Raw genomic sequence first — 15,220 nt, forward strand, 5'->3', positions numbered from 1 at the left:
GAAAATTACTCTGCTTTGAGACAAATTGAAGAATAGAACCAAGCGGATAGGAGGTAAAAATGTGGGCAAACTATGGGATGCTTTACTTAATAATAAACTTTGCACGTGTTTAATCATTAAGGCGGGTGGAGCGGTAGCACAGTGGTTAGCGTCACTACGCTATGAACCTGGCGCGCTCCCTCCTTTGACCGCTGGCCATAATCCCTTTCTGCCCAAGCCCATTTACTCTTCTTACCAGCCAATGCAATGCCTCTGACTTGCGTGTGTTGTAATTTTCGTATATAATTCGCATGCATTGTAGCCAATCGGCTCTTGCGCACAGGGTTCAACGCGTGTACCGTTCGATGAAATCATCACGCGAACTCCGATATTAGTAAGCCACTGGAGACCGATGCACTTTTAAATCTGGATTGAAAACTCATTTATTTAGAACTGCTTTTTTGTGTTTATTTTGTTGTCCTTCCCCGCATCTCCAATTAGCACGGTTGGCTACGTACGGTGTGAAAGAAGTTCAAAGGTCAAGGTGCAGCCCCTGTACTCATAATGATCTCTTGATGATTTGATTGATCGCTTTACGCACACGTCTACCGCTAACCCCGGGGGACACCTACACCGCGCGCCCGAACGGTCACAAAACCGGGATGCAAGCCCTTGCCGCCACACCGGAGCTGAGTGGCTTTCAGGGCGCAGGCTGAGGAAGAGCTGCACTGAGGCCGAAGCTGGCGGGGTGAACGGGGACCGAGTGGAGGATGTTCCACAGACGGGGGGGGGGGGGGGGGCAGTCGAGGAGGCGCAGCGTCTGCCGGGTGCGCGTCTCTTCCGGCTCTCGGTGTTGATGAGGCGGTCACCCCTTCTGCTTGCCTCACAGCCTCATACTTTTTATATATGCTTGCGTTTAACACGAAACGATTTTTTTAATTTAACCAGGTAAAGCCCACTGAGCTGTATAGATGGATAACTCTTTTTTTAGAAGCGACCCGGCCAAAAGTGGCTTATCATGTGGACATTTATTGCAGCCCAAATACTCTAAACGTATGTTGATTCGAAACGTGGAGGGGAAACACTGGAGGACCCGGAGAAAAATCCACGCGATTACGGGGAGAACACGCAAACTACAAATATACAGCAGGCGTCAGGGTCTGGATCGAACTCACGACCTCCTGAATACCAGGCGAGGGACTTCGAGCTGCCTTGTCCGTCTGTCGGCGTGCACGGACATTTGTGGGGAGCAGCTGCGGTGCAGTGGTTTTTAGTTCACCACATTGGTGGCTGTCATCGGTGGCGAGTGGTACCTGAACTATACCTGTGCTTCCCTTGCGTCGTCTTTGGCCATCAAAGATTGTCAGACATGTAAATGTTGCACCAGGCAGCCGGGCATGGGGCTCGCCACTCCGACCGCTCGTGCGACGTTCTGTCCTTAATAGGTGCGAGCTAACAAACCCGAGCAGTTTTGTGCTTTTGTGCTGGTCTGAGTAGGTGGAGAGCGGTGGTGTCGCGGTTAGCACGCTGCGCTATGAATCTGGCAGCCCGGGTTTGATTCCCACTCACGGTCAACACCAGTGACGATTATCTGAACTGGTCCTGGGCCTTTCATATGTCGACTCGGCTTCAAATTAGTATTTGGTGCAGTTCAAACATTGCCTCTAGGGAGACAAAGGCGGCCGGGCGTGGTGCTGGCCACCCACCCCCTCGTGTGCTTTGCCATTCTTCATAGGTGCTCACTAACAGCACTTGCCCCAACAGTCTGTTGAGGCTATACAGGGGGTCTTTGTCTTTGTCTCTGACACCACCTAACCGCTCAACAGAGAACTTTGCGTGAAGATTCATTGTGGGTGTCTATATTGTGTCTCATAGCCGTGACAGGCTGAAAGATTCATAACAGACAGCACATGTTCTTGGTTCTTTCGGTAAAGTCTACGTGACTTTACAGAAAGAACCAAGAAGATGAATCCCTGCAATCACGAAAGCTTCAAATCGAAATTTAGACAGCACATGTACAAGGAGCCCAGGTGGCTCGTGGATAAGAGCACTGAGGTCCATCATTGTTGCTGTATGTATGTATGTTGAACGTCTTTTGTACCGTAGGTAGCCAACCGTGCTAATTGGAGGTGCAGGGAAAGGACAACGAACTAAACGCAAAAAGCAGTGACGAAGAAATACGTTTTCAATCTAGACCTAAAAGTCCATAGCTACAGTGACTTCGTAATGTCGGACGGAAAGAGTGTTTCAGACGGCTGCGGGAGCGCATAGTAAAACGCGCGATGCGTTGACCGTCTTTGTTCGATGGTTAGCCAAAAGCCGCTGCTTGCGAGGACGACTGGAGTTTGCATCAGAGTCGAGGTTTGTTGAGAGTCGAGGTTTGAATCTGGTTCTCAGCCACCCTTGATTAAACCGGCTTTCACACGTGTAGAGAGTTGACGCCTCACAGCAGGTCAACGCCAATGCACGATTAACATCACGTTAGGGTTGGTTTATAACTTAACGAGGCTCAACTTCATCCCTGAGAGTGTTCAAACATTGCCCACAGCAGCGCAGGTGGCAAAACGTAGCGTCCCCCCCCCCCCCCACTGTTGCGTGGATGGATGAAAGAGTTATCTTGAAGCAACCTTGGAGGTGGCTCTGCGAACGGCATCTGCGAGAGTTCTGAATTACAGTGATCCCTCGTTTATCGCGGTTAATGGGGACCGGAACCCCCTCACGATAGGTGAAAATCCGCGAAGTAGGATTGGCCCCCTAGGAATTTCCGTATATGTGTGTGTGGGTACCAGAATGTTTAAAATATGTATATTTATACTTTATATATATATTTTACTTAAATCTATTTAATTATAAAACCTTAATATTATACATTCACTCTCTCTCTCTCATACGATACGTATTATGGTGTTCTACACTCACCAATGACAGTAGTATCTTGAGACTTGACTCCAGTAATGACGACGACGACGATGACAATGACGATGACAATGACGACGATGACAGACCTGTGCAGTTCGATGAATGTGATGATGGATGATGATGATGGTGTTACTGCACAGGTATAATCAGTTCGAAAAATCCGCGATGCACTGAGGCCGCGAAACTTGAACCGCGAAGTGGCGAGGGATTACTGTAACATGAAAACTAGTTGGACGACTGCGAAAAAGAGCTTTAGAGTTCGTCAGATTATTCCGGTGTAAATGAATGCTTTGATTCTGTCTCTCGTGACATGACACCGATGCCAGAATTGTAATAAAATTGAGAAAGTAGTCGGAAACCTTTTTGAATGGAATAGTAAACATTACAAGTGTGCATGTAAAGGCATAACATCTCAACCGTTGTACGTTCCGCTGAGCTTATTAGTTCACTTACGGTTCATCCCTCCAGCTGTTTGACATCGCTGGGAAAGTCAACTCTGTATATTTCGCCTATGCAAATTGGTTAAGAGGTTAACGAAAACACTTCTTGACCGACCTCAATCGACCGTGGTTACCGGAGACGCTCTCTGCCGTGGTTCATCCTCGTAATAATCGAGTCGATTCGTCGGCATTTCCACGCCCCAGAGACACATTTCCAAAGTCGAATTTTTCGCACGGAAAGCTGCGGTTTGAACCTAGCGGACGGAAAGCCGTGGTTTTAATCCTGGGGAATGTCAGCGGCGGGCGGATGGACGCTGACGCGTCAGCGCCACGCTCACCTTCGCAGACGCGTTACCCTTTGACACGGCCCGGCAACCCGCGCCACCACCGCGGTTCCTTTCCGACCGTCGCTTTTGATTGCGCTGTTTTTTTCCGTTTCCACCGTTCTGCGAAACAGCGGCGGTGAGGTGAGAGGGGGGCGGTGAGTAGTAGCGATGGGAGGACGAGGGTTAAGAAAAAAAAAACCTCGGAGGATTTTTTTGTGTGTCCCCTAAAAGAATGGCCCCCGTGTTAGCGGCGAGATGGCAGTTGCACCTTCGCCCCCAATTCTTTTCGCTCACACAAGAGGAATGAGCTAATACAACTTATTGATTTTGTTCCCCTGCAAACCTGTTACATCCGAGGACTACTTCTCTCTCTTCCACACCCCCCCCCCCTTTTTTTTTACGGTGCACAATCCACGAGCGGGAATGAAGACGTATGGAAGGCGATAACCAAGTCGGCGGGATGACATAAACGCTGTAATATGTTGTGAAATGGCGCTTACCTCTCTGACCACTTTCATTTTTGCTGCCGTGAGAAACCATTAGTTTGACTCGTCGGACACTGACAAATGGCTCCGGTGAAATTACGACGTGTGACGGCGATTTATTAACTCTCCGCGATGGCTGTGCACCTGTGTCGACGCGCTTATGGCACACTTGTCCGTCAAGCGCGCACGGGGGGACGTCTTCGTGGCGTTTTTCGTGCCGCTTATCCCATTACTGGGCGCCGTGATTAGCGCCGCTGTTTTTGTGCCGAATGCGGGGAGCGAGAGAGAGAAAGAAATCGCGCTCGGCCATTACTCGGTAGCACAATGCCCCCCCCCTCCCTGCCCTCTCTCCCCTCGCTCCCACAGAACAAGAGCACAATGACGCGTGTGTAGGAGTGAAATAATTGATAAACAAATAAAGACTCATAATAACATAATAACTTAATAAATCTGCACTTATGGAGAAGAGAGAGCACTGCAGTTCTTCCCCCCCCCCACCCCTTCCCCACCCACCCCTCTGAGACTCAATGAAAACAACCGATGACTCGCACGACCTATACCTAAAGGAAACGTAGATTTGTCAATGGGGTGGTCACATCTCGCGCTCTCGCGCCGGCACTTACAAATATCAATTTAAATACGCTGTCACATTTGAGGAGCGGTGAGTCTGTACGTCACGCGGGAGGTAATCGCCCGGTTAAGGCTCACGCGCGTCTGCATAAGGAGGGGCACAGCCGGGCATGTAACACGCAAAGGGGAGGAGCGTGCCAGCCATTACGGCCGTCCCCGGCCATTTAGCGGGGGGGTCATCGTAGCTTGATAAATAACGCCGCCTTTGCTCCCCGCGTCGGCACGGCACACACCTGTGCCGGAGTAACGGTGACCACGAGGAACTGTTTAGGAGAAATTAGAAATCGGTGGGGGAGGGGGGGGGCAGATGGGTGGGAGGGCGGCTGGGTGGCGGTGGAGGTGGTTTGGGGGGGTTGAGCGGGGGGGGGGGCGGTGGGGGGCCTGGGGGTGGGTGGTGGGGGGGAAGAGGGCTTTTTGTCGCGTGACATTGAGAATAAGCTCCCGCTGGCTACTGATGAATATTAATACACGAAGGCAATTTGGTGCGGGGGGAAAAAAAAAAAAAATCGCTTCCAGGTCCTCATCAATTTGCAGCGGGAACTTGATTTTGATGGAAATTTTCGCGATACAATTACACCGGAAGGTTTTTCCCCCCGCGCCGCCATTTATTTAACGGTTTCGCTGTTTCAGCCGAAACGAAGATGATAATGGTGGCTTTTTTCGATTCACCCTTTTTATCACCGATCGTTTAAAGGACTCCGACGCATGGCCCGGTGGGAGAGAGCAGAGAAGCAAAAACAGCCAAAAAAAAACCAACAAAAAACACTCCCACTTCTCACTATTTCTCCGTCGCTGACGGACGTGCCATTCATTTGGGCAGAGTTTTGAGAACGATATGAAAATTGACTTTTATTCTCGCGTCGACGAATTAGGGGGGGGAGGGGGGTGGGGGCGGCGAAATTGATTGCGTGTTTTCCGGCCATTTTCCCTCGCATGCCATCCTCAGGTATCGCCTGCTGTGAGTAAATATTGGTCGTGTCAAGTCTCGTTAGAAGCCTTTGAGGAAATAATAGGACAGTCCAATTTCGCACTGCAGAAGCCGACTTTTCACGGAGAATAATGAGTTGAGTATTGCTTTGGCATTAAGCAAAGATTTTGCCATTACCTGCATTACACTACGGACGTCAGGTAGATTTGAATTGCGTGTATTTCGGGGGCGGTGGAGGTGGGTGGTTTCGGTTGTTTCAAAACGAGCACCGAAGCTCGCTCGGCGCGTAACAGGTCCATGGGACGCCCATTGTGTGAATTGTAGAATTGCTTACGCTGACTGCCGCATTGCTCGTTATAATTAATTGCCGTGTCAGCTAATGATAAATTAATCGACGCGATTCGACCTCACGGCTCGGTTTTTAACAATCAGATTTTTTTTGTGAGCATCGTTATTTGGTTTTCTGGCCAGGGCTAAGCGATATCACAACTGGTCAATTGGACCCCTCCCACCCTTCCCTGCCCACCCCCTACTGTTCAACAACCCACACTGATCAGCATGATGAAGAATGGCCAAACAACTCTTACCATTGATATGGCATGGGAAGACCTTCATCTGGCAAATGGATTGACAAAGGGCTGTAAACATTGCTCCTGTGATCTGTCGATGCCAACAATTTGTGTTTTATGTCTGCTGTTGTCTTCACAATAGCACCAAGGCACTCGGAGTGGTGATGTGTGATGACACTCAATATGGTAACGCGAGAATAGCATAGCCAATAACACGACAGGTCAGTTAATTGCATAAGACAGAGATATATATTTTTTAATCAAGGCCAGGAGGCTCCGCAGTAGAGCACACGCGGCTTGTAATTCGAAGGTCGCGAATTCAAATTTCTGGTGGGGATTCGACTCAGCCCATCATCCCTCCAGGGTCAATAAAATTCGTACCACTTTTTAGGGAAGTCAACAGTTGATTGTTCTATGGGAAGTTTGGCCCCGACCATAGGAACGTGGAACTTCCACCACCGGCTTAAGGCTGTTCCATGTGTCTTTGAGCAGGAACTATAAACTAAACAATTTTTTTTTATTTTACCAGGTAAGGCCCACTGAGCTCTAGGAAACCACTTTCACATTTTGTCTAAAAAAAAAATCAAGCATGCTCGATTCAATTATATAAGTTTGAAATTACGCTAAGGGGTGTATGGCCTTTGGTTGAGAATATTTGATGGAGTGGCAGCCAAACGAGGGAGTAAGCCCGGGATACGAACTGCAGCGCAATCCCAGCGGAAGAAATAAAGAGTCCGTTTGTCTGAGTGTACGTCTGACATGGCCACTTTGGTTCGCCCTAAGCATTTCTCTCTTATCAAGCAAAGGGGGACAAATGTAACCTGAGTTTAAGAATCGGAATTGATTTGATGCATCGTTACACGTGTAATTTGGACGTTTGTGTGATCAGCCGGACGCTGTGATGGGCTGCGACTGCCCCGTGTGCAACGGCAGCCGCTCGCCCGTGCGTGTGTGCGTGCGTACGTACGTACGCGAGCGAGCAATGCCTTTGCCAGCAGCCCCGGTGTCACACACTGCGACGGCTCTGGATGGGCTGTTTAGCCGTAGATGGCCGCGGGTAGAAACAATTTATCCTGGCAATTTGCACACAGGCGCGGGAGCACCGGCGAGCTCGTGTGTGTGTGTGCGCACATGTGCGAGAGTGTGTGCGTGCGTATTGGAGGCCCTCCCCCCCCCACCACACCGCCCCAAGCCCCCAGCCCACCCCTCTCAATAATTATACCGTCCATCTCGTCGTGCCTCTGCTGGGACCCCCGCAGTATTAAGGATTCTCCCCGCCGAGATCACTCCCGGGAAGTTTTGAATAAACATTGAGATGTTCCGCGTATCACAACGAAGGCCACGTGGGTTTTTTTCATACTTTTTCCTCCCCCCTCCTCCTCCTCCCACCACCTCCCTGCTGCCCTCCTCCTTGCTTTCTCCTTCATAAACAGGAGCAGACAATCAGTCGTTGGGGCAGGAAATTCATAAACCGGGGGACAGATTGGGCCCCTTCGATTGAGATGAGTTCCACTGTCGTGCTGGCCTCTGGGAGCCCGAGTGGCTCAAAAACACCCACTACTTTATTTTCTAAATTGGTAACATTCAGATTCAAATTTTACATTTTTATTGGCTCGAGGCTTTGCTTTACATTTACATTGTGCCGCCGTCTCTCCAAGGAGTCCCTTTTCATCTTTTTCCATTTTACCTTCACGGCATCGCCGCCTTTCCCAACAGGATTTGCCGGGGAAAGTCGGCAGACGGCGTTTAAATGGGGCAATCAACGGGACACATCTAAATGGGACAATTGTCGATGTGATGGGTTGTCTCGGTTAATAAAACGCACAGAAATATCCGAAAAGAAATGATTACGCATACGTAGTTACCTGGATTTATGTAAGCAAGAGGCTGCCCGTGGGGGGCCAGCGGGGTGGGGGGGGGTGGAAGGTGCACCGTGATAGCATTTCGCTTTCTTTTGACGCGTCGCGTGGTGCGCGTGGCCGGTCTCGGAAGGGCATGCCAGGAGCTGTCGGAACGGAAGAAAAAGCCGGCTTCTAATTTGAGTTGTGCCAAAGCGTGCGCTTTTTTTTTGTTGTGGACGATCGAGTCTTTAAACGCGCCGCACCTCCGCTGGCGGTTTGGCGACGCGGTGCGAGAGATGGGTTTTTGATTGGGGCCGTTTTATCGGCAAGTGGCTTCTGGACGGTTTCCTCGGAGGAACCGAAATCCGCCAGCGACTCTCGGCGCGAGCCAGCGGTGGAGTGGCACGCGGCACATCGTGCGACCAACCCTGTCCCGAAATGTTTTCGTTTTTGTTATTTATTTATCCAAAATTCCACGAAAAATAACTCTAAGTTTGTGCCGTGAAAGCGTAATGTTGACAGATAGTGATAAATGAAATGGCTGTTTAGTGATAAATGAAATGGCATGGGCATTGTTTGACAATATTTCATGGTGCCACTCATTGTGGGTTGGTGGAAAAGGAGAGTGCACTGAACCGGTTCAGGTATCACTTTCCCCCATTGTCTTTAGTTTCACAAAGAGACGTTTCAAGGCGTTGAGAAGACGTTTTTCAAAAAGAAGAGTAATTGTATTCTTGGTTCTTTCGGTAATGTCACGTAGAAGGGAGATAATAAAATAATATAAAACAATAAAAATTATCACGACGTTTCGACTGCAACACAAGCAACCATCATCAGGTGTGAAATCCACGGCAAGAAAATTTGAAAAAAAAAAAGAAAATTTGAAAAATGTTCTTGCTGTGGATTTCACACCTGATGATAATTGCTTGTGTTGCAGTCGAAACGTCGTGAGAATTTTTATTGTTTTATATTTATATTATTTTATAATCTCCCTTCTACGTGCCTTTACCGAAAGAACCAAGAATCTGAATCCCTGCAGTCACGAAAGTTTTAAATCAAAATTTAAGAGTAATTGTGTTTGGAATCATGATTCATAAAATATTTTTTGGACATTAAACCTTCCGGTTAGTAACTCCTATATGTGCGTGAAATGTTATAATTGCATTGATTATATATTATGTGATAATTACGTTTCATTATCAGCCATGGCCGATCCACTCCCAAATGAGGACATCCTGAAGGCAGTTGCTATCACGGTCCTGCGATGTAACATGTCGTTGCTTAACATTCTAATACCACCAAGTAATGACCGGCTCAGATGTATGACATTGATTTTCTTTTTACTAATTAGGTGAATTTACATTTCACACAAACCTCTCCACTTAACATCCCACAGGGGAGGAGTATATATATTTTATATCATAAGTGTGCACAGCAAATTTAAACATTTCAAATAGTTTTGACACATTCACAAATAATTTTTTTGGACTTTGCCAGCTTATGAAGCATCGGAGAGGGGGTTAGTACGGGCTGAGTGCCCACTTGCAGATAACAGCCAAGGTCTCTGGCAGAGCCGATGATGATGATGATGTTGTTGTTGATGAGACATCTATAGAGATATATTCTAATGCAACAAAAATATCCAAAAGAAAAGTTTTGCATGACCGTCAATAAATTGAACGGCCGTAAATAATCATCAGAAATTATGATGTAAAAAAGGGTACAAGTTAATTGAAGCTTGAACCAGTGTTGATGTCTACGTTGCGTTGAAACGCGCGAGGCAGAGGCACGGCAAGGGCCGTAGTGTGCGGGTGTGCAAGCGAGCAGTCGCTCTTCTTGGTTCTTTCGGTAAAGTCACGTAGAAGGGAAATAATAAAATAATAAAAATAAAGCATAATTAAATTATTCTCACGACGTTTCGGCCACAACGCAAGCAGCCGTCCTCAGGTGAAGACCAGGTCTGTCGGGGAGACAGCGTCTGAATGAGCAATCGCTCGTCGCACGCGGCATCGACAATGCCGCAGTGGCAGCAGGGGCGTCGTGGCGGTGAGATGTTTTCTCCCTTGCCTGGTTGGCAGGAGGTCGCGGAATCGATCCTGACCCTTGACGCCTGTTGTGGTCGCGTGGATTTTTCTCCGGGTTCTCCGGTTTTTCCCTCCACATTTAAAATCGACGTGCATTTAGAGTTTTTGGCCGCTATAAATTTCCATGCGATAAGCCACTTCGTTGAGCTATCATTTGTGGCCATGTCGCTTCTGAAAAAGAGCTGTATGGCTCAGTGGGCCTTAGCTGGTAAAAGAAAAATGATTAAAATAGTTCGCAGCTTGAAGCTTTACAATCGCTGATGTGTTTGTAAAGCGTCCAGATGTCAAGCACCCTCAATTTTTTTGTGATTTCATTTTAAAGTGTGTTGTGGCCCTGTTTAGGGAGGAGGGGGGGGCAGAGCGGCAAAATACACAATTTTTGTTGTAGCTGAGCCGTTTAGGAAATTACAATTTTTTGAAGAGCAGCTACGAATCGTCTGCAGATTCCAGACAGTTGAAGTAGTTCGGATACCTGAAATGCCGGCTCATCACTGTACTTACTCATCTATTGTGTAAGGCGGTGCTTTTTTACCAATTGCCAGCAGGAGTTTTCTAAACAAAAAATAGAAATCGTTAAACAGGAAACAGGGCCCGTGCCAAGCCTGCAAATCGGTTTGTGCCTTGCCAGTTAACAAAAAAAAGAAAACACCTGCGTTGACTTGGCCTCTTTCCACATAAGTACAGCCGCATGAACACAGCGAAGCGGTGTGTAAGGGATCCTCCTAATTTTACAGAGCGGCGGGCAGGCTAAACAACAGCGTACTATTACCCTCCCGGTACACGGGAGCGACCCGATAGCCCGGGCACGCGGCTCGCGACTGGGCGGAGGAGAGCGGCAGGGGGGCTTTAAAAAACACGACCTGAGCGCTCATCCTTTGCGGAGGGGGGGGGAGGCCGTAAAGAGAGAAACACCGTGGCGTGTAAGCGAGCCGCGGGTCCTGCCTCTAATTAAATGTAGGGGAGTTAATAAAACAATGCGGCGCACAACAGTCCCTGACGCTAATTAAATGTAAGGACGTATACAAAAAAAAGGCCATCAGAGAAGTGAGATTGGACAGGGCAGGTAAATCGATAGTGGACCTGGGACCCGGCACGGACAGATGGATGGGGGGGGGCACACGCGAGGCGGGCGGGCGGGCGAGCAAGCGTGGAGCGGTAAGACGAGCGCGGGGGCCGCCATGCATAAATTATCGGCCAGCCCGGCCAAGCGTTGCGTCTCCTGCGGTGATCGGGTTGCTGTTGAGCTTGGCTGCTGATTGTGAAGACGGAGGGGGCAGGGGGGGCCAGGAGGGGGGGTGGTGGGGGGGACGGAGCAGAGGTTGGTGCAGGAGGGTTGGCCAGGTTTTGTTCTAAGCGGATACACAACCTGCTCTGATATTTTGTTTTCAATAAGAATATTTGCGATTATTCTGTTCATTTAGCCATTAAAGCATCGACTGGGTCTCAAAAGCGTTTTCCAGGGGGTTGCTGCTCAATTGGGATACTTGGGCAATCGCTTTATTATTGAGCCTGTTTTTTTGGGGGGGGGGGGGGGGGGAGGGGGCTTCGTGTTTGTGGACGCTGGAGCACCTCGATAAAACCCACGAGGCATGCGAGGGTTGACACTCAGCCCTGCCATCTCCTGTCCACACCTCGCAAGCCCCTGGTGGCCACCCATTCCACGCTAGCCGGGCTCAACCCGCTTAGCTTCTGAGATTCAACGCAATTGGATGCATTTCTGGTAATTTTATCGCAGTGAAGGAGAGGTCAGTGGGCAGGGATGGCCTCTTATTGGGTATATTAACATTTTTACCCGGTGTACGAAAATCAAATAAACGATGTAATTAAATTGTCATAATTGTGGGAGCCTGACGAAATTTACTTGCAGGTATGTAACGGAGGAAGTAAAAGACCCACGCGGGACATGTTGGATATGTCGGCGAAGAAAACTGTCAACCCTGACTTGTATCTACGATGCTCCCTCCACTCGGATATGGATCCCTATCGATTCACGGACGTCAAAACAAGAAAGTGAAAGACAGATGACCGATTAAGGGGCGGGGGGGGGGCGTCCCCTGTGGTTTATCTGTGGGCGTAAATCAAGGAGTTGCAGTAAACAAGCGTGTTGTCTTACAGAGGCACGGGGAGGGAGGGGGGGGCACGTGAGGGTGGGGGTGCTCGGCGGGGCCCGTTTATCCGTCGCCGCATGGAAAGTGACCCGTTTAGTGATGCCCCGTGAGACACGCAAGGAGAATCCAGTTTCACTCGAACGCTGGGCGGAGGAGTGGGAGGTGTGGCGGTGGGTGGGTGGGTGGGTGGTGGGGGGGGGATATACGGGCAGGATCGGTCAGACAATCAAGTTGGGGTGTGGGACATAAGAGCGGAGGAGAGGTAAGAGGAGGGAGCGGTGGAGTTTGGCGGCGGGGTGGGGGGGTGCATTCGTGTCGGGAGGGTGGGAGGGTGGGAGGGTGGGGGGGCCGTGGTGGCTGTGAGTGGAGGACAGGACAGGCAGTCCATCCGGACACCCGATGCCATGCTGTCTTGTGTAGCCAATGATCAGCTCCCCTTACAGTTAACTGTAATTTAAAAGTGGCGTACAATCCAAACAAGCCGGTGTAGTGGCCACGGTGGGGTCATCCCCGGCGTGAAACCCGAGCGGCGCCGTGGATCCTCCTTCGGGCACGCCTCTACGCTCGTAAGCGGGCGCGGCGATATCCACCGCGCGGACACACCGATGGGCGGGCGTATACTACGCCCTGGTGCCCACCAAGGTGCCCACGCATGCCAGGGCGACGCAAGGTGGTACGAAGGGCCCCCCCCCCCCCCCGTGTATCCTCGTTTACCAGGAGGAGGGGGGGCTGTGATCGGCAGGCACGTGACGGATGCATCGATTCGTCGAGTATGGAATTTATTCTCAGGCTCGCGACGCAAGCGTTGTTCGCAGCGTTTAGGCTCGATGCAAATTATAGGCTAGCGTTTCATGAAGGCCAATGGTGCGAATGAGATTGTATGAATGATTAAAAAAGAGATGTATTGTTGGTGAGGATCGTGACCCCGAGTTAAGACAAATCGTCAGATCGCTGGGAGGTGGGGGTTGCGCAGTGCTCGGCCATTTTCGCGATTGTGTTACTCATTAAGTACAGATGCCACTGCTGCATTGCCAGCCCCGGCGTAATTTGATCCAACGACGAAGTCTGATCTTTCCTTTTCTTTCATCACAGCGGTGCTGCGTGCTCATTTTTCTTGTAATTAAAATGTCGTCCTGGCCCATGCTGCAAACAAAGAGATGTTGCAAACGTGGATGTTGCCTAATGCCTTGAGCTGCGAATTCATGTGTTGAAGGGAAGGCAGATTATGGCAACATTTAGTTGTTAAATATCACTTTTTTCGACAGATTTGTCTTTTTTTCCTGCTTCAGTTTTGCGCACGAATGATTCTGCCCAAAAATGGCATTTTTAACAATTTTTGCAGGCAGCTCGCAAAGGTCCCGTCGCCCTAAGTACCATCAGGTTTTTTGCGAATCGCGGCTCGGATAAACCACGGCATAAAGCGTCCTCCAACAAAGAGACATCAAACCACGGAATGCTGCCAAATGCACTGAGAGAGAGAGAGAAAGCGAGACACTAGCAGCAAAGCCAGAAAAGTGCCACTTCCATTTCCACTCCGTCAGACGCTTCACTTTTCCCTCGTCTCGTGTTCGGCCCAAACGAGAAAAACAGCCGACGCCGAGCTCGGCCGGGCTGGGCCGGGCCAGGCCGGTGTCGGCTGCCAGCTTCCTGCCACCGGCGCAAGTGAGGCGCACGTGGTCCTCGCCCTCCCCACGGCGGAACGATGCGCAGATAAAAGGAAAAAAAAAAGGGGGGAATAAAAGGGGGATCGGGTGTGTCGGTGTGAAAGTTTAAACCGGCGCGTGCGGAGCCTGCCTGCCGACTGTCACGCCGACACAATGCGGCCGCCGGTAACCTTGCACTTTGCAACGCGGCGCGTCAGCCAAACACCATGCCCGGCCCGTCGACGTCGCCCGTCTGGAAGGGGAGGGGAAACCCGGGACGGAGCAAATTGCACAATGGCACGCTGACAGGCTTTGATTAACGCGGTGCGGCAGTCGTGGGCCGGTCGTGTGCCCGCCCGCCCGCCCGCCCTGCGACGGATCGGGCCTTTGTACGCGATTAGTCGCGTTCATTGCGGCCGCGCGCGGGGCGAGGCCAAGGTGTCCGTCAAACGAGGTGTTGGGTGTCGGGGGGGCCTCTTCGGCGGCGGGGCCTCTTCGGCGGCGGAGCCTTTCCTCTGCCATGCCGGTGGCCTCGGTGCTCGCTCGTGAGAGGAGGACCTGCTTCCATATATACCGCGGTCGCCGTGGTGACAAGACGGTATTTGTGGCCGCTGTGGTGACAGCCCAAATTAAACGACTGGTGAACGGATAAACTTCGGGAAAGTATTTTGCGTTCAAAAGTTTGGACGCTGTATTAGTGACTTTCCTGAGCCGTTATGCGTTTGGTCCCAGTATTCGATGAAAATGAATTTGATGGTAGTGGAATTTGGTTCGTTGGCATTCTCGTCAAAATTACTCCAATATTTGTAGGTATTTTCTTAAGCGAGATTATTTTTAAAAAACGAGCTCCTTTAAAAAAATGTATTATCACACTTTAAGAAGACTGCATGATTATTTGCTTTCAGTGCAATGCCAAACATTTTACTTTTCTGCAAGGCAAACTTTGTATCAATGAGTAATTTATGTTATTATGCAAAAGAAGAGTTACTCGCTTTATTTACAAAAGGTAATGTTTCTGAAGAATCACTGGTCCATCAGTAATCTGTCCTAAAACACTCCGAAATATAAGTTTGGACATCAGCTTGGACCAAAACAGAAATACCTCAGGTTTTATTTGTCGCTTTATCCAGCAACTTAACGTAAATACTTTTAAATGATTAGCTTCATGTGGAACCTTTGTGCAGTTTCATTTTCAAAAGTGTTGCTCATTCCTTCTAAAGAGTCACAAGTGTCGGAGTATATTCATGCACAACTTTGGTACTCGAGAT

At 49.7% G+C, this 15,220-nt stretch overlaps 1 protein-coding gene across 1 annotated transcript in view; it reads left to right on the forward strand.

Annotated features, from left to right (window-relative positions):
• The window catches only part of MAP2K5 (mitogen-activated protein kinase kinase 5), a 122,566-nt gene that overhangs the window by 21,577 nt on the left and 85,769 nt on the right, over positions 1-15,220 (forward strand). The gene's annotated exons all lie outside the window — the stretch shown is intronic.

Source organism: Lampetra fluviatilis, chromosome 3, assembly GCF_964198595.1.
Source record: "Lampetra fluviatilis chromosome 3, kcLamFluv1.1, whole genome shotgun sequence".
Lineage (NCBI taxonomy): Eukaryota > Metazoa > Chordata > Hyperoartia > Petromyzontiformes > Petromyzontidae > Lampetra > Lampetra fluviatilis.